Source organism: Lolium rigidum, chromosome 4, assembly GCF_022539505.1.
Source record: "Lolium rigidum isolate FL_2022 chromosome 4, APGP_CSIRO_Lrig_0.1, whole genome shotgun sequence".
NCBI classification, from domain to species: Eukaryota; Viridiplantae; Streptophyta; class Magnoliopsida; order Poales; family Poaceae; genus Lolium; species Lolium rigidum.
Window position 1 is genome coordinate 105,986,662 of NC_061511.1, and position 23,361 is coordinate 106,010,022.

The window sequence follows — 23,361 nt, forward strand, 5'->3', positions numbered from 1 at the left end:
TTGCCGCTCAGTTGAGATTTTGATCAAATATGGAAAACTTTCTTGTCCATTTTAGATTAAAACTAGCTCGACATCAATATGCTGAGTGTGAGCCAACATGAGGCTCAATCTTTCAGAGCTAGCCCGAATTCTAAGACGAGCTGAGCTGAGTCACTCGAACTCAACTCGTTTACATCCCTTCACATAGTGGGACAGAGTGAATATTATTTTTTATGCAAATTAGTAAGTTCATACCATATTCCCAACAAAAATTAAATAGCATGATCTTCAACTCAAATGAACATAGTGCTTCACCATTGGCTAATTAATAATTATGCTTTTCTGCAAGGACCAAACAATTAGCATCAGGAACCATACATAATTATAGCTGCATCTAGGTCATTCCTGCCTTGGCTACATAGAAAAACATTACCATCAAATCCATAGAATAAGCTTGGGTGACTTTGCCTACCTGTCTACCTTCCATTTGAGATCCAACACATCAGATATGCTCTTTGTTTGATATATAAGTTAAACTAGACTATTTTATATTCACAACCACTTTGTTTAAATGGAATTGAACCTTTTTTATTTTTTCCAAACACTGAGTCAACAAGGCTGCGTCAAAAATCCACATTCCAATAAGGAACTATATTAAACTTATGCAATAGCAAACGCAACCAAAAGTCAAAAGTGCAGGCCGGCTGAGTCCCAAATGCACAACACAATTAATAAGAAAGTTGCAAGCTTATATGAAAGGGGCTATGCAATCCACTTATACACACATTAACACCCATCCTCGTGTTTGACAGAAGAGAAATTCAACACCTGGAACTCGAAGGTAGGGACATGAAGCTTTACAAGGGCTAAGGGGGCACCAACAAATTTAGATTAAATTAAACCACACGTTCGACAATTCAAACTTGAGACCTTGGCTATGAAAAGGCTAGGCAATTAATTTATAAAACATCCACAGGAACAACTACCAAGTTGATCCTAACCGCATATAAATGCATCCACCAACAAAAATAAGAACGGTGCCTTAGTCTAAGGAAACATTTCATAAGACCAATGTACTCACTATGTTAGTGTTCATCTCCAATTATCTATGGCATTTTCTTAGTCTTTGGGAGATTATAACGAACTTTTTTTTGCGAAAGGGGAGATTATAACGAACTTGATTGGCCTCGTGCAGTAGGGCGTCACATGCTTCTGATCTCGATCTCAACATGTCAACTTTTGTTCTTAGCATAGCTGTTGCAACTCGTTTTTCTTGGAGTTGTTCCTCCAAAACTTGAGCAGAGAAAGACTTGGACTTGGGCTTCAAAACCCAACATTTCGCAGGAAAGTGTTTTTGGTGATATCTTTATTTTTAGTACCATGGTAAATGTCTCCACTCATTCTTCTAGAGTTTTTTCCATACCATCTTTCCCGGGTTTTCTCATCTCGAATTTCATATTAGCCTGACAAGTTTTGAGTTGTGTAAAAAGAGAAGTTATTACAGAGAAAACTGCAGATGGTAGATTTAATCCTACAAGTTGGCATGCCTGACTATAATAAGGACCATCTATCTTGTTGGCTATGCAACAGATTCTCACGCCTATATAGTCTTCAAAGTTCTCTAGAAGAGCGAAGTGCTTCTTGTGAGAAAGGAGATGCAATTCCCCCGGATACCATAGGGAGGATGGGTGTTGGCTTATACAGACCCCAAGAGCTACCTCCTATGAGTGCCGGGGAAGGACCAAGTTCTACTTAAGTAGAGCCATCTACACCACAAGGCCAAGCTTCTTCCATTGAACAACCAAGTGCAAGCCAACCGCTACAACAACAATAACCGCAAGCTCATCAACAATAACAACAACCACCACCAAGTGATCAAAGCCAAGCTTCAAGTACTACACCGGACATCTCGGGGTCTAACATTTCGGATAATACATTCCCTAACTCCCCCGGGTCGTCCGGCTCTCATGATGATGATGATGCCCCCGACAACAACAATGATGGTCAAGGTGAGGATCCAAACCATGATGAAGATCAAGAGGCCTCACAAGAATCTATTCCCAAGGACAACACTCGTCGTGAAGATCCTAGAACAAGAAACTTACGCCTCAAGTCTCATTCCTTACGCAACATCCTTGGAGATCTAAAGAGTAAGGTGTCTACCGGAGGCAACTAGCAAACTTTTCCGAGCACCATGCCTTTGTCTCCATGGTGGAACCACTCAAGGTCTATGACGCGCTTGAAGATCCCGATTGGTTGCTAGCAATGCAAGAGGAGCTCAACAATTTCAAGAGGAATGATGTATGGACTCTCATGAAGCGTCCGGATCATTGTCGCAATGTTATCGGCACCAAATGTGTCTTCAAAAACAAGCAAGATGAACATGGCATCGTCATCCGCAACAAAGCAAGATTGGTGGACCAAGGTTATTCACAAGTTGAAGGCGTGGACTATGGCGAGACGTTCGCACCCGTTGCTAGACTCAAGTCTATCTGTATCCTTTTAGCCTTTGCCACTCACCATGGTTTCAAGCTTCAATAAGTGGACGTAAAGAGTGCTTTTCTCAATGGTCCTTTGCATGAGGAGGTATATGTGAAGCAACCCCCATTGTTCGAGGACCCCCGCTTCCTGGAACACATCTTCAAGCTTAACAAGGCTCTATATGGTCTAAAACAAGCTCCTAGAGCTTGTATGAGCACCTAAGGGAATTACTTGAAGACCGTGGTTTTGAAGTGGGGGAAATCGAACCCACTCTTTTTACTAAGAAGGTCAATGGGTTCGCTATTTCTATGGCGCACAGGACCACGTGCACCACAGAAATAAGACTTTCTATGGCGCACATGGGCTGGTGCCCCACGGAAGATTTTTTTGCTCTCCACGCAACTCCACCCCCCTGTGGATCGCCCTTTTTTGCCTTATAAAATACAAAAGAAATAGATAGAAAATTCAAAAAATAAAATCCTTGGAGGTGCCCATGTATTATGTCATATAGTTTTATTGATAATTAACAAACATGAATTTTGACTTTTTTTTGGCAAAATTGCGTTGCAAAATCATCAAACTGGATTTGTGGTTGCATACGAACTCGGGAAAAAATGCACAATATATCAAAATGACCGGGAGAAAATTCTACATCTGAATTCACCCGGGTTTACCCGTTTATCCAATTTTTAGAATCGCCAAATTAGAAAAGAGTAAAAAAGATACGCCAAAGTCAAGATTTCTTCCTGCAAAAAAATTTGAAAAAAATTTATGTGGCGTGATACGTCCAAAACGTATCTACTTTCCCGAACACTTTTGCTATTGTTTTGCCTCTAATTTGTGTATTTTGGATGCAACTAACACGGACTAATGCTGTTTTCAGCAGAACTGCTCTGGTGTCTCGTTTTTGTGAGAAATCCAACTTTCAGGAAAATCCTCGGAATTTATGCGAAAGGTCCTATTTTCCCAGAATGCGACGGAGCCGGAAGGGCAAGCCAGGTGGGGGCCCGAGGGCCCCACACGCTAGGCCGGCGCGGCCCAGGAGGGGGGCGCGCGGCCCTAGTGTGTGGCGGCCTCGACTGGCCCCCGACGCCCTCCTTCGGACTACTTATTGCCTTCGACCTAAAAACGCACCGGAGGAAGTCGAAGTCGCCAGAAACCATCCAGTACGCCGCCACATCGCGAAACTCCATCTCGGGGACCAGAAGTCTCCGTTCTGGCACCTCACCGGGACGGGGAATTGGAGGAGATCATCGCCATCATCATCACCGACGCCTCTCCATCGACCAGCCATGTTTTCCCCATCCATGTGTGAGTAATTCCCCCGCTGTAGGCTGAAGGGGATGGTAGGGATTGAATGAGATTGGTCATGTAATAGTCATAAGATTGTTAGGGCATAGTGCCTAGTATCCGTAGATGTTACTTTTATGATATTGTTGCAACTTGTTATGCTTAATGCTTGTCACTAGGGCCCGAGTGCCATGATCTCAGATCCGAACATGTTATTGATTCATGAAGATATTCGTTGTTTATGATCTTACCCGCAAGTTGTATACACATGTCGTTGTCCGGAACCAATGGCCCCGAAGTGACGAAATCGGGACAACCGGAGGGAATGGTAGTGATGTGAGGATCACATGTGTTCACGGAGTGTTAATGCTTTGCTCCGGTATTCTATTAAAAGGAGTACCTTAATATCCAGTAGTTTCCCCAGAGGCCCGGCTGCCACCGGCTGGTAGGACAAAAGATGTTGTGCAAGTTTCTCATTGCGAGCACGTACGACTATATATGAAACACATGCCTATTGATTGATTAGTACTTGGATACCGTTTTATTATTATCTGCAAATGCCCTCGCTTTGATTGTTACATGAGTTTCTCTCATCCATGCAACGCCCGTTCATCCGTCCCTGTGCCTACGATATTTTAATCCTGTTGTTTACTATAATCACTACTGCTGTCTCTGTTACTCTGCTGCTTGTTATTTCGATCTTGCTAGTGCTATAAAACTGTTACTACTTGATAAACTCTTGCGAGCAAGTCTGTTTCCAGTGCAGCTGAATTGACAACTCCGTCGTTAAGGCTTTCAAGTATTCTTTGTCTCCCCTTGTGTCGAATCAATAAATTGGGTTTTACTTCCCTCGAAGACTCATTGCGATCCCCTATACTTGTGGGTCATCAAGACTATTTTCTAGCGCCGTTGCCGGGGAGCATAGCTTTATTTGGAAGTTCACTTGGATTGATATTGTTCGCTGCAAATTCTCCATCATGGGTAAACCTCGCGATACTAAGGTCGCCATATTACCATCCACTACAAGAAAAGGTACAACTCTGAGTACCTCTGCTGCTCTTGATTCACCATCTGTGATAAGTAAACTTGTTTCACCACCACAAGCTTCAAATGCTGGTACTTCTGCTGAATCTGAAAACTCCTCTTATAATTTTGATGATGCTTCTGCTGTGCTTGATAATGATGGTTCGTTAGGATCTTTTCTAGATGCTACAATTGCTAGGTCTAGACAAATTGAAAATACTGAAACTCCTAATGAAAATGCTGCTACACCTGTTAATTCGCCTGAGTCACGTTGAATACTCTAGTGATGATCTTGATGAAGATTATGTGGAACTTGATGATGATTTTATTGAAAAATGCAATGCTACTACTGATGCAAGAAAAATTAAAAAGTTGCTTGCGAGAACATGTTCGTTAGATATAAAGCTGTCTCCCGATCCTAAATTTGCCACATCTCCTATAAACATTAAGGATAAAGATTATGATTTTTCTCTTGATCTATCTCATATAGCTATTGTTGAGAAAACACCCTTTTGTGGTACTGAAAAAGAAAGTGCTTGTTGAACACATGATTGAGCTATCTACTACGAGTAGCTTGTTTTCTGATGATGTTAAGAAGCGTACTTACTTTGTTGCTAAAATCTTTCCATTTTCATTAAAGGATGACGCTAAAACTTGGTATAATAGTTTGCCACCTGATTCTATTAAAAATCCAAAAGAATTGCTTGATGTTTTCTTCCGGAAATACTTTCCTGCTAGTGCTCAACATATTGCTTTGCAGAGAATTTATAATTTTGACCAGGAAGATGGAGAGAAATTGCTCGAGGCTTGGGCGAGATTTTGCTCTCTTATTAGAGCTCGGCCTGAACATGATTTGGAAAGCATGATTTACTTGATATATTTTATAGTGGACTAACCATTGAGTCTAGGGCATACCTGGATAGTTGTGCTGGTTGTGTTTTCAGGAAAAGAACTCCAGACGACGCTCGAAGAATTATTGGCTAAAATAGGCCGGAATCATGATGATTGGTCTACACCTGAACCAACCCCGACACCGATATTGAAGAAGAGGGGTATGATTAAATTAAATGATGAAGATATGAGGGAAGCCAAGAAGTCTCTTAAGGAGAAGGGTATTAAACCTGAAGATGTGAAGAATTTACCTCCTATAGAAGATTTATGTAAGATAACTCCCCCTTCATCCATGATTGAGGTACACTCTCTTCAACGCTTTACTAGGGAAGATATTCCGTATTCGAAACCTCCTGCACAATGCTTAGTTGAGTTTGATAATTATATTGTTAAGCAAAATAATTTTAATACGAGAATAGAGAATCATTTAATGGAAAATTCTCGAGCTATTAGTGAATTACATGATATTGTGGAGAGAACCTCCAATGATGTTAAGATGCTTGTTAAACATTTTCATATGGTTCAAACTCAAATTGATCAACTCACTAAAGTGCAAAATGACTTGTTGGAAAATAATTCTAAAGAAAAACATGCTTATGTAGTAACAACTAGAGGTGGTGTTTCTACCCAGGATCCTCTATATCTTGAGGGGCATCCCAAAAGAGTTGAACAAGATTCTCAACAAACTAAAACTAGTGCTCCATCTAAGAAAAAGAAAAAGAAACATAAGAATGTTGTAGAATCCTCTGAACCTGTTAATGATCCTAATAGTATTTCTATTTCGATGCTTGAAACCGAAAGTGGTAATGAACATGATAAAGATAATGATAAGAATGATACTCTCGATAAAGAAGAGGTTGAAGAAGAACCCGAAAAGCATGCTAAAAATAAAAAGTACACTAAAGAAGATTTTATTGCTGAGAAACATGGTAATGAAAGAGAACCTTGGGTTCAAAAGCAAATGCCTTTTCCTGCTAAGAAACTAAAATCAAAGGAAGAAGAACACTATAATAAATTTTGTGATTGGATGAAACCTTTATTCTTGCAAACCCCTTTGACTGATGCTATTAAATTGCCTCCTTATTAAAAGTATATGAAAGATATTGTGTCTAACAAAAGGAAGATTCCTAATGAGGAGATTTCCACTATGCTTGCTAATTACTCTTTTAACGGTAAGGTTCCAAAGAAGCTTGGCGACCCAGGTATACCAACTATTCCTTGTTCCATTAAGAATAATTATGTTAGAACTGCTCTATGTGATTTGGGAGCGGGAGTTAGTGTGATGCCTTTTTCTCTTTATAAGAGACTTTATTTAGATAAGTTGATACCGACTGATATATCTTTGCAAATGGCTGATAAATCTACTGCTATTCATGTTGGCGTATGTGAGGATGTTCCTGTTCAAGTTACTCAAAATTGCTTGATATTAACTGATTTTGTTGTGTTGGAAATGCCTGAAGATGATAATATGTCCATTATTCTTGGGAGACCCTTTCTTAATACTGCAGGGGCTGTTATTGATTGCAATAAAGGAAAAGTCACTTTTAATGTTGATGACAAGGAACATACTGTCTATTTCCCCAAGAAGACTGATAAAATATGTGGAGTTAATACAATTTCGAATTCAAGAACCGTCCAAGTGGGAGTTATTGATTGTCCTATATATGATCCTAAAGAAGGATATCAAACTATTATGATTGGATCCGCATCAATACAATATAAGGTAATATGATTGATTTGAGGTTTGTTTCTTCTTATGACATGTAAAATTATTTGGTGGCAAGACTTGATCAACCTTGTTAACAAGTATATTTTATATGCATAGGAGAGCTAAACAACATTTCTTTCTTCCTCCACTTGATCTACTTGCTGTAGCACTTTTGTTTTGCAAAGTTCTTTAGTTAATTAGAGATTTCAAAATCTTTTTACGCCGATAATAATAAATTTAACACCCGAAATATGCATTTTCCAAAGTTTTCAAAAATTCACAAAAATTATACTTGTTGGTCCTATTTTTCGACGAGGCACACGGGAGCACCTGGGGATGACCAGTGGGGCACCCCAGGGTGGCACCCCACAGGCCGGCGCGGCCAGCAAGGGGGGCGCGCCACCCTGGTGTGTGGGCCCCCCTTTGCCCCACTTCATCATCCCTTCCTCCCATTCTCTTCTCTCTCCCGAAAAAACTCGCACCAGGTTCTTCTCACTCGTGTTTTTGCTCAAGAGCTCCAGATTTCTCGATCTCTTTGCTCAGCCCAGATTTCTGTCTGAAATTTGGCACATTTGCTCTCCGGTATGTGACTCCTTCAATTATCCAAGTAGAATTTTATTTGGTGGAGTATATCTTGAATATTTTGCTGCTGTAGGTAACATGTTTAGTGAGCTTGCATGCTTGTTCTAAGTGATAGAAACTAGTTTTGATGCATGATTAGTACTCTAGCAAGTTCCTATGGTAGTTTCCCTCAATTATATGTCACCAAATCAAATTTTATAATGTTTGTTGAAAAATTTCAGAAAATGGAAAGGAGTAGGCACCAACTCAACCAACAAGAATTGGAGGTGCAACAGGTTATGAGAGTTCACCGCGAAGAAGGAGTATACCCCGCTTACTACCCGTGCGTGGATTTTATGGGGAGTGCAGGAATCTTGCAAGATGTTCAAAGTCTAATCTCTCGTGCAGGGTTGGATGATTTTGTTGTTGGTGAACCATGCCAATATGCGAAATTGACTATGTCTGTAGTGCAGGATTTTGAATTCAATTGGTCTCAATCTAACCCCATGGTTCGGTACAAAATTTATAATAAAACTATCAACTTGCCTTTCAATGATTTACGTGCAGCCATTAGAGTGCCGCAATGGGGATCGTGCGAGAAGATGAGGGGATCGCCGCAAGAACTCTTGAATCTCTACAAAATGATTTGTCATGGAAGAAGCTTCTTAGAGGACGGTGGTAAAATTAGTAGTATTCAATTCCCAGCTATTCGTTACTTTGCTTATTTCATCACCAAGTGCGTTCTAGCTAGAAAGAATGGAAGTAAATTATCTATCCGGGATTTAGCTTTTCTAGCTGCTGCATTGCAAGGTAATAAGACCTATAATTTGGGTGCTTTGATAGCTTCTAGACTTGCCACTAACCGTGAGAAGGGCGGAATTTGTGGAGGTCTCATCGCCTCTCGTTTATTAGCTATGCATGGTGTAGAACCTCATCATCTTGATATTCAGCTTTCCGTAGAAAAGCTTGATATAGTCTCCATGATTAAACATGAATTTGTTTCTGATTCGTCTAATTTGAGTAATCTGTATTACAAGATAACATTTTATAAAAAAACTTGGAGAACAACTAAGAAAACTGAAAAGTTAGTACGATTGCACTGCACTGTTCGTTTAACTTTGATTCCAGGAAGAATTGGTCAGTCACAGAAGGTGAACTGAATGCATACTTGGAAGGAGATGGCCACCAGGCAAGAGGCGGCACGGAGGAGGCCGAGGAACACCTCGACTCGTCATCCGATGCAGCGAGCTCCTCGCATCAACATTACGGTTATACGGAGCCTCCGCGTTATTCTTCTGCACAAGAACTTTATTATGATCACGCCATGTACGATTCGCCGGCGTGGAACCCTAACCCTCGATGGGGTTGATCTCCACTTAGGCAAAAGCCTAAGCTTGGGGGGAGGTATACCGGCATCACTCATTCTTTGCATATTATGGTTTCTGTATACTTGTATATACTTGTTTAGTTTCTTTGAGTGGTTTTCTAATGAGAGGGAGATGATATTTGGGGAAGTGCTGCCTGAAAACAGATTCTGGGCTGTTACTAAAAAAATTCGTGCGCACAGCCAGAACGTTATTTTGAGTTGCAAATTTTTGTGCATGTTCCCCAGGCTGTTATCTAACTTTCATTAGTTGAACACTTTTCGAACTGAGCAACGGAAGATTTTTGTTAAATTCGATTTCTGTACTGCTGTCAGGTTTTGGCAGATTTCTGCCATCCTGCTTTTCTGTGTTTCTTCTAGTTTTCATTCTCTTGTTTTGTTTTGTTTCTTTTCGAAAACACGAAAAGACCAAAAATATTTCTGTTGTTTCTCTTTACCATTTGTTATTTTGGTTTCTTGCTTTCATTTTGCTTTATTTGCTATCGTTGTTTTGCTATAAGAAAATCCAAAAAGATTTTGCTTTGTTCGCTTGTTTCCTTTTTGTTCTTGTTTCTAACCCGAAAACACCAAAAATATTTGTTGTTTTTCTTTGGTTTTGTAAAGTTCATTATGGAGTTCAGTGGTCTTTGGTGGTTGGAGCTTGGTTTTCATTCCATATTATTCAAGCTACACAAGTGAAAAGGCAATAATGACGATCTACGACAATCCGACTGTGGTGAGAGGCTGGTATGAACTCTATTTGTTTTCATTTTTGTACATATACTCATCCATGTGAGCATGCTTAGTTGGTTCATGTGAGGTATATGTCAATTAAGAAAGTTTAGTAGTTCATGATCTCTCATGATTAGCTCCAATCTATTAATATGAGTAGCATGTCATAAATATTTGCTTGTATTGCTTTATTCATAGATAGATATGACATTGTGGTATCCTCCTCTGAATAATTCACTTGAATCGACTTGGCACATGCTCACGCATGCATATGACTGAACAAAAGTCAATTAAGCCTCGATGATTTACTTCACCTCAGAGTTCTTGTATCACTTTTATGCCTCTGTTAATTTATTTTGCCGCAAGCATGATTATGACGATTCATTGCTCTCTTGATTGTCGCTTCCCGAGTCTATTGCTAGCCTTCACTTGTACTGAGCGGGAACGCTGCTCGTGCTTCCAAACTCCTGAAAACCAAGTTATTCCGAGTGTCCACTATAAATACCTATGCATGGCATTTCAAACCATTCCAAGTAAATTCTCATGTGCTACCTTTAAAACCTTCAAAAAGCTTCTCAATTTGTGTTAATGTTTTATAGCTCATGAGGAAGTATGTGGTGTTTATCTTTCAATCTTGTCATTTACTCCGGACAGACTTTCACAAATGGACTAGTGGCACATCCGCTTATCCAATAATTTTGCAAAAAGAGCTGGCAACGGGGTTCCCAGCCCCAATTAATTAACTCTCATAAATTTACAAATAGACACTCCTCCATGGTATGTGATTGTTGGTCGGCACCCGAGGATTCGGTTAGCCATGGCTTGAGAAAGCAAAGGTGGGGAGGAGTGTCATCTAAATAAAACTAAAATAAAAAGGTACTCCTTCATGGTATGAGATTGTTGGCAGGCACCCGAGGATTCGGTTAGCCATGGTTTGTGAAAGCAAGGTTGGAAGGAGTGCCACCCAAAAATAAAATTTCATGGGAGCCGCTCTTGAAAGTCCGGTTGATGAGGTAGTTGGAGTACCCATTACCATTCGTTGACAACAACAAACACCTCTCAAAACCATTTTACTTCTGTCTTTATAAAAATGAAAAGCTCTAGCACATGTTAATCCCTGCTTCCCTCTGCGAAGGGCCAATCTTTTACTTTTATGCCGAGTCGCCATCCCTTCTTTGAGCACTTTCTTGAGAGCACAACTGTCATTCTTAGTATAATATGCTTGTCTCAAAATGTGATTAATTGTGGTATAACTTTGATGCTTTTATCTTTGATAATCCCCACTTCTAGTCTTTCCATGAACTTCGAAGGTGCCCGGGCATTTATGTTTTGCTGTACAAATACGGGCAAGCGAGATACCACTTTATCATATCCTTTTATGAACATTGCAATCCTGCTAATAGACATGATTCATGATGCTTTTTATTAATTTGTTGGTACCTTTTCCATGATTGGCATAGCTATTAGATGATTTTATTTGCATGTATCTTATTATGAATTGCTTAAGTACTAGCCATATCATGAGAATATTTACATCATATGAGCAAATGTGTTCGTGAAAGTTCTTTTATCGCACTCAGTTGTTAACTGAATTGCTTGAGGACAAGCAATAAGCTAAGCTTGGGGGAGTTGATACGTCCAAAACGTATCTACTTTCCCGAACACTTTTGCTATTGTTTTGCCTCTAATTTGTGTATTTTGGATGCAACTAACACGGACTAACGCTGTTTTCAGCGGAACTGCTCCGGTGTCTCGTTTTTGTGCAGAAATCCAACTTTCGGGAAAATCCTCGGAATTTATGCGAAAGGTCCTATTTTCCCGAATGCGACGGAGCCGAAGGGCAAGCCGGGTGGGGGCCCGAGGGCCCCACACGCTAGGCCGGCGCGGCCCGGGAGGGGCGCGCGGCCATAGTGTGTGGCGGCCTCGGCTGGCCCCCGACGCCCTCCTTCGGACTACTTATTGCCTTCGACCTAAAAACGCACGGGAGGAAGTCGAAGTCACCAGAAACCATCCGATGACGCCGCCACATCGCGAAACTCCGTCTCGGGGACCAGAAGTCTCCGTTCTGGCACCTCGCCGGGACGGGGAATTGGAGGAGATCATCGCCATCATCATCACCGACGCCTCTCCATCGACCAGCCATGTTTCCCCCATCCATGTGTGAGTAATTCCCCCGCTGTAGGCTGAAGGGGATGGTAGAGATTGGATGAGATTGGTCATGTAATAGTCATAAGATTGTTAGGGCATAGTGCCTAGTATCCGTAGATGTTACTTTTATGATATTGTTGCAACTTGTTATGCTTAATGCTTGTCACTAGGGCCCGAGTGCCATGATCTCAGATCCGAACATGTTATTGATTCATGAAGATATTCGTTGTTTATGATCTTACCTGCAAGTTGTATACACATGTCGCTGTCCGGAACCAATGGCCCCGAAGTGACAGAAATCGGGACAACCGGAGGGAATGGTAGTGATGTGAGGATCACATGTGTTCACGGAGTGTTAATGCTTTGCTCCGGTATTCGATTAAAAGGAGTACCTTAATATCTAGTAGTTTCCCTAGAGGCCCGGCTGCCACCGGCTGGTAGGACAAAAGATGTTGTGCAAGTTTCTCATTGCGAGCACGTACGACTAATATGGAACACATGCCTATTGATTGATTAGTACTTGGATACCGTTTTATTATTATCTGCAAATGCCACTGCTTTGATTGTTACATGAGTTTCTCTCATCCATGCAACGCCCGTTCATCCGTCGCTGTGCTTACAGTATTTTAATCCTGCTGTTTACTATAATCACTACTGCTGTCTCTGTTACTCTGCTGCTGTTATTTCACTACTGCTACTTGCTATAAAGCTGTTACTCTCGATAAACTCTTGCGAGCAAGTCTGTTTCCAGTGCAGCTGAATTGACAACTCCGCTGTTAAGGCTTTCAAGTATTCTTTGTCTCCCCTTGTGTCGAATCAATAAATTGGGTTTTACTTCCCTCGAAGACTGTTGCGATCCCCTATACTTGTGGGTCATCATGGCGCACCAAGTGCACATGCGCCACAAAATTCTAGTGATGAAATTTGAATTTCGGTGGCGCCTACTCCTCCTCTCCTCCACTTCTCATCCTCTCCTCCACTTCTCCTCCTCTCCTCCACTTCTCCTCCTCCCTCCTCTCCTCCACAGAGCGACCTCCTCTCCTCCTCTAACGAACTCCTTCTCCGGCGTCCTCCTCCGACGACGACCTCCTTCTCCTCCTCCTCCACCCACCCACCACTTCCTTCGACCTCCTTCTTTTTCTCCTCCTCCACCCACCCACCACCTCCGATCGGCCTCCTCCTCCTCCACCCACCTCCGGCCGGCCTCCTCCTCCACCTCCACCCACTCACCACCTCCGACCTCCTCCTCCTCCACCCACCCACCTCCGGCCAGCCTCCTCCTCCTCCACCCACCTCAACCCACCCCACCCCACCCCACCCACCCACCTCCGACGACCTACAACAAATTTAAAAAAAATCCGACGAAATTCTGGCGGCCCCAGATATAGATCTAGATCTGGCCGCCATGTTTTATTCAAAAATAATAATTTTGTGGTGCACCACCGCTGGGTGCGCCACAGAAAGTTTTCTGTGGCGCATGCCTTCCGGGTGCACCACATAAATAAGACTTTATGTGGCGCATGGGTCCGTGCGCCACAAAATTCTTATTTTTTTGACATAGATTCTGTGGCGCACCGCCCATGCGCCACAGAATAGTATTTTTGGTGCGCCACTAATGAGCCTTTCCCTACTAGTGTCATATGCCAACTTTATATGGATGACATCATTTTTGGCTCTACTAACACCATGTTTAATGATGAGTTTGCTAAGTTGATGACCGATAGGTTTGAGATTTCAATGATGAGGGAACTCAAGTACTTCCTTGGGTTTGAGATCAAGCAAATGCATCAAGGAACCTTAATCAATCAAGCGAAGTACCTCCAAGATATGCTCAAGCGCTTTGATATGAAGGGAGCCCAACGGTATTGGGACTCCTATGCACTTGAAGTGTCAAGTCACCCTCGGCGAAACCGGCAAGGCGGTGGACCACAAGCTCTACCGTTCCATGATAGGTTCGCTTCTTTACCTATGTGCTTCCCGCTGGACATCATGTTGAGTGTTGGTATCTGCGCACGGTTTCAAGCAAATCCGAAAGAAAGCCACCTTATGGCGGTGAAGAGGATCTTCCGGTATTTGGTTAATACCCTGAACTTTGGACTATGGTACCCGAAGGACATGGAATTCTCATTGTGTGGATTCACCGACTCGGATTGGGCGGGAGGGAAGGTTGATAGGAAGTCTACATCCGGAGCTTGTCACTTCCTTGGGAGATCTTTGGTGTGTTGGTATTCGAAGAAGCAACATTGTGTCTCCGTCTCCACCGCGGAGGCCGAGTATGTTGTCACTGCGAGTAGTTGTGCTCAGATTTTATGGATGAGGCAAACCTTGCGGGATTATGGACTTGAGTATAGCAAGGTACCTCTTTTATGCGACAACGAGAGCGCCATCAAGATCTCCTACAATCTGGTACTCCATGGCAAGACGAAGCACATTGAGATATGGAACCACTTCATTCGGGATCACATTGCAAGGGGCGATATTGTTCTATATTCCATTGGCACTAGAGAGCAATTGGCGGACATCTTCATGAAGCCTTTGGATGAGAAGAGATTCCTCGAGTTGAGGCATGAGCTTAATATCATAGATCCGTCGAACTTTGCTTGACCGCCGTCCGCACATACCACTCTTTAGCTAATGTCTTGATGGAAAGCATGCATGAACATAGGGGGAGTGCCTTTTAAACTTATTGAGTCATCCCTCCCCCCATAATGCATAAAGCAATCAAAAACATACTCTTTTTGTCAATCAAGTGACTAATGAGCTTCATGTTGAGTCTTAGTTGTGAGTCCTAGATAGATCTACGCGACTTCACGCTATTATACTCTTACACGGTGGCCTAGGCCACCAACCTCCTCCTTGAGGAGTTTGTCTTCTCTTTGGTTTCTCTTGATTTTCTTTTGCTTTCTTCTGCGTTTGATTTTTCCCCTCTTTTTCTTGTGTTTCTTTGTGGGAGATTCACCCAAGTTTTGCTTTTCATGTTGACTTCTTGCGAACTTGGTTGAATAGTACCTTTACCAGTTCCAGCTTCTAATCCCAAGTCATTCCCAACCTCATTGAGCCATTCCGTCTAGAAGCACAACTCCACACCTAAAATCTTGAGTTTTTGAAATTTGGCGACCGGTACTACCGGTGGTCAGGCCAGTACTACTGCCCCAGTGCAGTGTTCTGACGTCTGTCAGAATTTTGCCTTGGAGCGGTACTACCACCTGAGATACCGGAAGCGGTTCTACCGCTTTTGTGACCAGTACTGCCGCTTAAGGTATCAGGTCGGGCTGGATTTCCCAATCCACCACTTTTCCCCAACCCACCTCAAGTCAACTTCCACCGCCCAAGCTCAAGAACTCCAAGGAGACCGGCCCTGATCTCCTCCTCCGTCCATCCTCGGCCCAGTCTCCTCCGTGGAGAAGCTTCCCCACCCTCCTAGAGGTGGGTATAAAAACCGAAACCGAACACCAAAACCGAATTAACAGGAACCGAAACCGAATTAACCGAAACCAAATTAACCAAGGCCAATTTCGGCTATTAAATATGATAAACCGAATTTTAAATAAGTAAATTCGGTTTTAGCTCTCAGTTAACCGAAAAACCAAAAAAACTGAGATACAGACGAGAGAGAGCATGACCTTCAATCCATACGTGTAATATCGTGCGTCCGTAGTAACTTATGTGGCAGATAACATGAAAAAATATACCAGGACTCACGTAATTAAAGCAATGTATCCTAACTTCTGGCATCCTCATTCATGTACATATGACATAATCCATCCCAAGTGACCTAGTCGCACATAGTCCCAACGTCATGCTATCATAGTACCTACTAGATCTAGAAAACGCGCTTTGCCGCGCCCATCCATTTTGATAGTGGAATGGAAGTAACTACACGAGCAAAAGCTAAAACGTGACTGAAATAGTTACTAAGAAACAAAAGAAAAAACACTAAATTAAGGCATTAGGTTCCTATTTTAGTTTTGTGGATATAAATGTATACTGTTTCATTTATAATCTCCAGTGGACTACAAACATACTACCAAACAGATATGGAATTTTATAGCATTGAATTTACATGATCAGCCAAAGCAGCTGGATGGAAAGCTATGAAATAGTACACTACTTCATGAAAGATCACATAATAGCCAAATCTAACATCCATTTGATATTGCACTATAAGAATACGAAATTCAACAAAATGAAACGACACTTGATTATTGTTGTACTTCTTATCAAGCGCAAGGCCAAACAAAGGTTATGCCCTTGTCGTAAACCTACCAACTTAAATTCATATTAGTTTTTTGTTTTGTAAGAGACCTTCAATTGTAATTAGGAGCGTGCAAAAAAAAAATACATTTCAAATATACACCCCGAAGGCTCTAGGCAAACAGCATGCCATCTATAGAAAAGTATTTTCCAATATCGTTTCTTAGCCTCCTATTTGACTTCTTCATTCTTTTAGGTCTCTTCTGCTATGTCTTGCAATAGATCCTCTAAATAAGTACACAACATGTCAATTAAAACTGAACCACAATCATGAAGTGTAGACTTATGTCGTAAATAGTTTCTTATGGCTAGAAAATAAAAAATTATCAAGGAGATAACAATGGTTCTTCATCGAATCAAACCAAAAGAGAAACAACTTATCAAAGGGAGCATAAGTGGAACTTGTAATTAAATTACAAAAAGCTAATGATATTCAATATGTGCAGAATCCAAATTTTTGAGATAAATCCTAACTTAAGATGGTAATCAAGAACCATTGCATGACTTCTCGACATATCAAATCCTTCATTACATGCCTTTAAAGAGTTACGGTGTACACTACATTTGCAGATGATCTAAAAGCATAAAAAAATAAAGAAAGGGCTGGAAACATGCATACAAACGTGACCATATACTGATACTGATATAAATGTAGTCCAGTTGGTCCCGCTTTTGAAGAGTCCAAGATTTTCCAAATTTCTAATTAGAAGCAAACAAGAAATTTTCTTAAATTTCTGTTGCTATCTTTTCTGGTATATCCAAGTGCAAAACACTCATCAAACAAGAAATCACTCATTTATATATTGGATGAGATTGAATACTACAAACTCTTTTATGATGTTTAATATTCTAAAACCAACTAACTATCAAACCAAGACATCAATCTCTTAGAAAAAAATCCTCTTCCTTCAGCTAAATATAGTACATTATCAAACAAAAATATTTGCGTTGTTGGCTGGTATATTCCTTTTCCTTCACATCAAATCTCTTTTATCGAGAAAATGTCTGAACAAAGTGATTTATGATTCAACTAAAAACAACACAGTGTTATCAACTATACTAAAGACTATAAGCTTGACTGCTTATTTTACATGAACATAGTTTACCTGCCAGAGCAGCGGTTAACAAAGCAAGGAGGCATAATGTTCTTGATAATTAGTAGGCCTCAAATAGTTTACAGAATTGGCACATTCTGTGGCTAACCTATTTAGAGACTTGCAATACTAAATGAATAATCTGATCGCATCCGAACGGCAATATGACACTTCACATTAAGTAGTTCACAATAAAGGGTGAACACGATCTCATATCCTAGTTGAAATCATTTTCATTATCAAACGGGTAGGTTACCTCACGGACAGGAACTCGCTCATGGAGCTAAATAGGGGGCTTGTCCAGATTGCTTTAGACAGAATACCCCAAAGCACAGTTTGTCCCAAGTAGGTTGACAACCAAGAGTGAACATGATCTTTATATCCTAGATAAAAGAATTTTCATTATCTATTTTCCACCAACAGGTAGGTTACCACACTGACAGGAAGACACTCATCGAGCTAAATAGGAGCTTGTCCAGATTGTTTTAGACAGAAGACCCCAAATCACAGTTGCCCCAAGCATGGCATATTCGAGCATTGATTTCATATATTTGGCTGAATCAATTACATGTTCCTAAGTGCATACATAATGAACTTCAAAGCTCAAAATCAGTTCACACTAAACTTCTATGTAAGGGACATTCTACTGGAGCAACTTCCCCATTTTTGAACTTACTCGTATTGCACATACATCAACTTTCTTTACTGTATCTTTTCTTCTTTTTCTTTTTTGCTTTGAGAGTAAAACCATGTGCTTAAGAGTTAAGAATTGAGATAATATGTAAGAGTTGAAGAATAAATTAAATATCAAGTTTACATTATCCGGAATAGTAGGCGGTTATTCTATAAGTTATATAGAAAAAATGTTGTGCCGAAAAGAAAGAATGGGGTAATAGATAAACATACTCCACACTACACATGAATACATGATTAAGTCATATAAACAATACCAATATAATTAACTTTAATCTAACATATCATTTACATGTCCAAAGAAACTTTATAGTCATATGCCGACATATCAAAGGGAGAAGAATTTGAAAAACATAAAAACTTGCAATTAATTCCTATGATCTCAGAAGTTCTGAACTATAATAATTTTGGAGGCATGGTACCTGAAGTAACTTGCTAGTAGTGGAATCTGTATCCTAGCGGTGAACGGAATTCTGCAATGGTCAACTTAGCTCATTAGTTCCTGGCCTGATTGGTGCTTAAACTACTAATGTTATAATATCTAGATTATATCAACACAAGAAATTGGTAAACTACAAGATTTATCACCAAATTTGGACAGAGATGGCAACATTTTTTCATCGGCATCAGTCATCCAGCAAAAACTATATACGATGGCAAAACAACTGTTCAATGGGCATTGCCGCATTCGTGCCTATGTTGAAAATTTTGTGTAGAGCTTACCATATATGTTAGGTTCCCTTTTGCAAGATCAACTGCTGACGTTAAATTCAAGATAAGTGCCTTAACTTCAAGAAAATATCGTACTGCTAGTTCCTGCAACTTTTCAAATAGTTAATTGCATTGTACACTTTGTGCAGAATACAACATCTGCATAAGTTCTCAAAGAAAAAATAAATATGTGCATGTGCTTTAAGCCGTAAAGGCATATTGCATACCATTCTTCATTTTGCAGCACCATATCTTGCTGGCGCGTAGGCCCCTATGAAAAGGGAATGAAGATGGATATTAAAAATCCTAGGAAAGAAGAGCAAGGACCCAAACTGAATCGGCACAAATTAAGACAACAAAATCGAACATTAGGAAGGGACATGTGATGTGGTGGATGAGAGAAACGGACTACCTTTGATCTACGCACAAGGGGCGTGCCAATCCAGCACCTGCTATTGTCGGCGAAGGGAGGAGCGGCCATCACCATCGCAAGGTAGGTAAATAGCAAGGTTGGCAAAAAAAAGTAAATCAGGGACACCATCCGCCGTCGTCGGAAAGAGAGGGGAGGCGCAGAAGGGACACCAGACGCAGCGGCGGCGGAACCCAGGTCGTGGAGAGAATCAGGGGGCTTCTCTAATCGCCCAGGCTCTGGCGGATGGAAGGGGAAACGCAGAAAGAAAACGACGCGAACTATTGAGAAAGAAAAGAAACGGAATAGTGGGCTGCTAACACACTTATCAGGCTGATCGAAGGATCCACACGCTCTTGACCCGATTAACGAGAGCACGCCCTGGTCGTCTTTGAGAGTAGCAGCCCGTATACATTGGGCCGGCCTTTTCACGCGATTTTATCGAGCGAAAGAGTTACAACAACGTTTCGGGAAGATGGGATGATCTGGAGCGTCTGTACACGAGATCTGACGGCCTAAAATATCAAAGCGCTGTGAGAGGTTCTAGGTGGTTCCATTATACTGTCAACTAATACCTCCTAGAGCATGGACGTATATAGCTGATTTCAGGAACATGAACGTGTGTGCTTGGTCACAATTTCTTGTCGACGTGGTGGTCTAGCTCCTGCACGCCACCATAGATAATATATGGATGCACTTTCCGTGTTATTTTTTGTTACCAGTCTATCACGTACTCACGTTCAGTCAATCGGTTAAAAACGAAAAACGAACCGAATTATCGGTTAACCGAATTAAGAATTAATAGGAGAACCGATATTATTTCGGTTCCTATTTTTAATTACCCGAATTATCAAAAAACCAAAAACACCAAACCGAATTTTCGGTTAAAACCGAATGCCCAGGCCTACACCCTCCTCTCCTCCATGGACTCCGGTATGAACTTGAACCTCCCTCTCTAGGGTTTGTCGGATTCCCTAAATGAATATGCCCGGGTTTGTTGGAGTTTTTGGTGGAGATTCATCCTAGGAAGCTATTCCATGTGTATAGATACTAGCTTGCAACATCTTGTGAAGTTTTGTGCCTAAATGCCATGGACCAAAACCAGATCTGGGCGTGCTGTGCTCGAGCGGTACTACCTGTCATTTTTTACCGGTACTACCGGACCTGGTAGCGATACTATCGCCTTTTGAAAATTTGACACATGTTGCTTGTTAGTGTCTTATGCTTTGCATCTCCAGGGCTTGTGCACTTGTCTCCTATTCCCTCTACAACCTCTGCTGTTCACAGGTTCTAAGCCATGTGCCCCAAAGAAGAGGAACGTCCCCGTCTCTCGCTGTCAAAGCGAGATTGACGAAGATGATATCCTCACTCCTCGCACCACCAAGCGTCAACGAGCAGCAGCCGCAGCCAAGAAGAAAACCACCACGGGACCCGTCAAGCCCATGAATCAATTGTCCAAGAACCAATTATTGGCAGTCCGAGGCGTTAACCCTTATGTGGTGGAGAAGAATGTCCGCTTGTTCCCTAATACAAACTTCTACCACCAAAACCAAGAGAATATCTACAATGAAATCTATGGTGCCAAGGAGTTCGCTTGTTGTCCTTAGTGGTCGATAAGCATGGACAAGCTTGATTCCGACCCCAAGTATTTTGGAGAAGCTAAGGCCATATGCAAAGAATTGGGGCTAGTTCCTTTGATGATCTTCAACCATCCATGCTCCAAGGAGATCATATGTCAATTATATGCTACGGTACAATTTGATGTGGATGAGAATGGAGACTGTTCTCTCACTTGGACGACCAAGGAGCACCTCATGAAGGCCACTTGGGCAGAGTTTGCACACGGTCTTGGATACCAACTTGCTCACAACAACCTCAACTCCTTCTGGGTTCATCTTCATCACAAGACTATGATCAAGGACAACATGATCAAACTCTACATCGCCGAGCGAGCGGTTTGCGGGAGTGCCTATGACCTTCTCCACACCTATGATATCATGAACCAGATCTTCCGCAACACCGTCAACCCCAAGAAGAGCAATCAAGATGAAGTCCATGGTTTTCTTGTCAACCTCCTAGTGCTCACTCAAAAAAACCAAGGCAGCGACAAGAAATTGGATTGCATGGACTACATATGGCATGACATGCGTGATCGTGCATTCCTCTGCAAGCTTCTCGCATTTGCTCCATACATCATGCGATTGATTTGCATCAAGTGGGACCAAGCCAAACGTGGTGACCTCCTCACTCAATGTCGGCATCTTGCTACTAACCTTGTGTGTAGCCCCATCGTCAAGACCCATGCTAATCCAAGGTTTGGCCCCGGTTCCCCCAAGGATAGGGGAGATGCATGAGGAGGCCGATAGTGATGATTCTGACTATGTGCCCCAATCCGTCAAGACCAATACTTGGTTTGCAAAGCTCACCGCACGCCTCAAGAAGTCCTTTTGCTTCAAGGAATACCTCCATGACCGGATTTACTATGAGCATGAGCAAAACAAGAAGATCCGCCAACGCCCAAAGGCGATGATGGTATACTAGATTCACCGTAGTTGCTAAAGTTGCCACCTTTACTTCCGCAGCGCGCCTAAAACTGAAAAAGACATAAAAATTGAGTAGCGACCATTCACCCCCCCTCTAGTTGCGCCACCGATCCATTCAATACTCACCATGTATATTATGATTCTTTCCTTAACGTTAATGGTGATGTGCAAAATAAATGGAACATCACGATGGATGATGTGTTCATATACCATGCATGTAGCACCCTACCTTTTGATAAAGGCAAGGTACCTGTGTATAGTGCTATTCCCGGGATCACTGATAGCACACACATTACAAAATATAGTAATCATTGCAATAGTATCAAATTACTACATCGTTGATCCACAGGGTAATGTAAAACCTTACAAATTGCATAGTCACATGGACTAGCTCAACAATATTCAGAACATACACAGCGGAAAGTAGATTATCAATGAGCCTTCATCATCTTCATGTGCCACAGGCAGTCATGTTGGAATGTAGACTCGAGATCCTACCACGTACTTCTCCTCAGAAAATCTTGCACGTTTGAATATGCAGCCCCACGAATTGAGGTCAGTACAATGATGTACTGGCAAATGACACTTATTTGGTGGAAGTTTTTAGGCATGACTATCTACATGATATTTGGCTAGTGGAGTTTAGGCAAATTTTGCATAAAGCTAATTTTATCCTATATTTTTCAAAACAAAACATTTTGTAACTCTTGAACTTTTTTTTACAAAAAAGGGCACTAAGTCGAGATGACTGTAGTTTGACTTTGACCAGACCGAGTTGACTATGCTGATATCATAAAGGTTGACATAAAAATTTATTCAGATGAAAAAAACTTTCTACATCAAAGTTGTATAGAATTAATAGATCTATCTAACGCACAAATTACTTTTCACAACGAAATAATGAGTTTGACAAGATCTGGGTTATACCTTATAAGATTTGAATCTTGTAATACGTTTTTCTCCTTGCTCGATGAACGAAACAAGGTGAGACTTACGGCAATTGAAAGATCTTGATGAGAGGAACAACTTCCGTGTTGAAGTCATGACGATTCGAGATCGTTTTGAAACTCGATTTGGCTCCGGTTGACTCGAAATAGATCTGTAGATGAGCGACAAATTGGTACTTCAAATCGAAAAACTTCCAACATAAACGTTGTAGAGGATGATCAGATCTACATACTCACCAAAGGAATTTGGATTTCGTGGAACGAGCACGAACTAATTGAGAATTCCCTTTATGAGATCTGACGCCTTGCGATGCGAAATTATCCGTGTATGGTGAACGAAAAGAGATGAGATTGGTCGGGATTGAAAGATCTCGACGAGATCTACAACTTTCGTGTAGAGCCCGAAGCGATTTGAGGTGGTTCTAGGAGTCAAAATAACGAGTTGAGATTTCGTTGATCTAGGGTTTCGATAGGAGCAAAGGGAAAACGAAACTGCGACGTGATGGTGGAGCATAGGTCGGTGAAAAAGGTGGG

At 41.5% G+C, this 23,361-nt stretch overlaps 1 long non-coding RNA gene across 2 annotated transcripts; it reads right to left on the reverse strand.

Moving 5' to 3' along the window:
• Positions 1-16,542: 16,542 nt before the first annotated feature.
• On the reverse strand, positions 16,543-19,604 carry LOC124650073. Of its 2 annotated transcripts, XR_006986874.1 has the most exons (5): positions 19,341-19,604; positions 19,156-19,199; positions 18,941-19,033; positions 18,640-18,690; positions 16,543-16,657 (listed from the first exon to the last, which is right to left on the reverse strand). It is a non-coding gene; the product is annotated as an uncharacterized LOC124650073 (long non-coding RNA). The 2 variants fall into 2 exon arrangements; XR_006986873.1 differs by lacking the exon at positions 16,543-16,657 and having other exon boundaries at positions 18,415-18,690.
• Between the last annotated feature and the right edge of the window lie 3,757 nt (positions 19,605-23,361).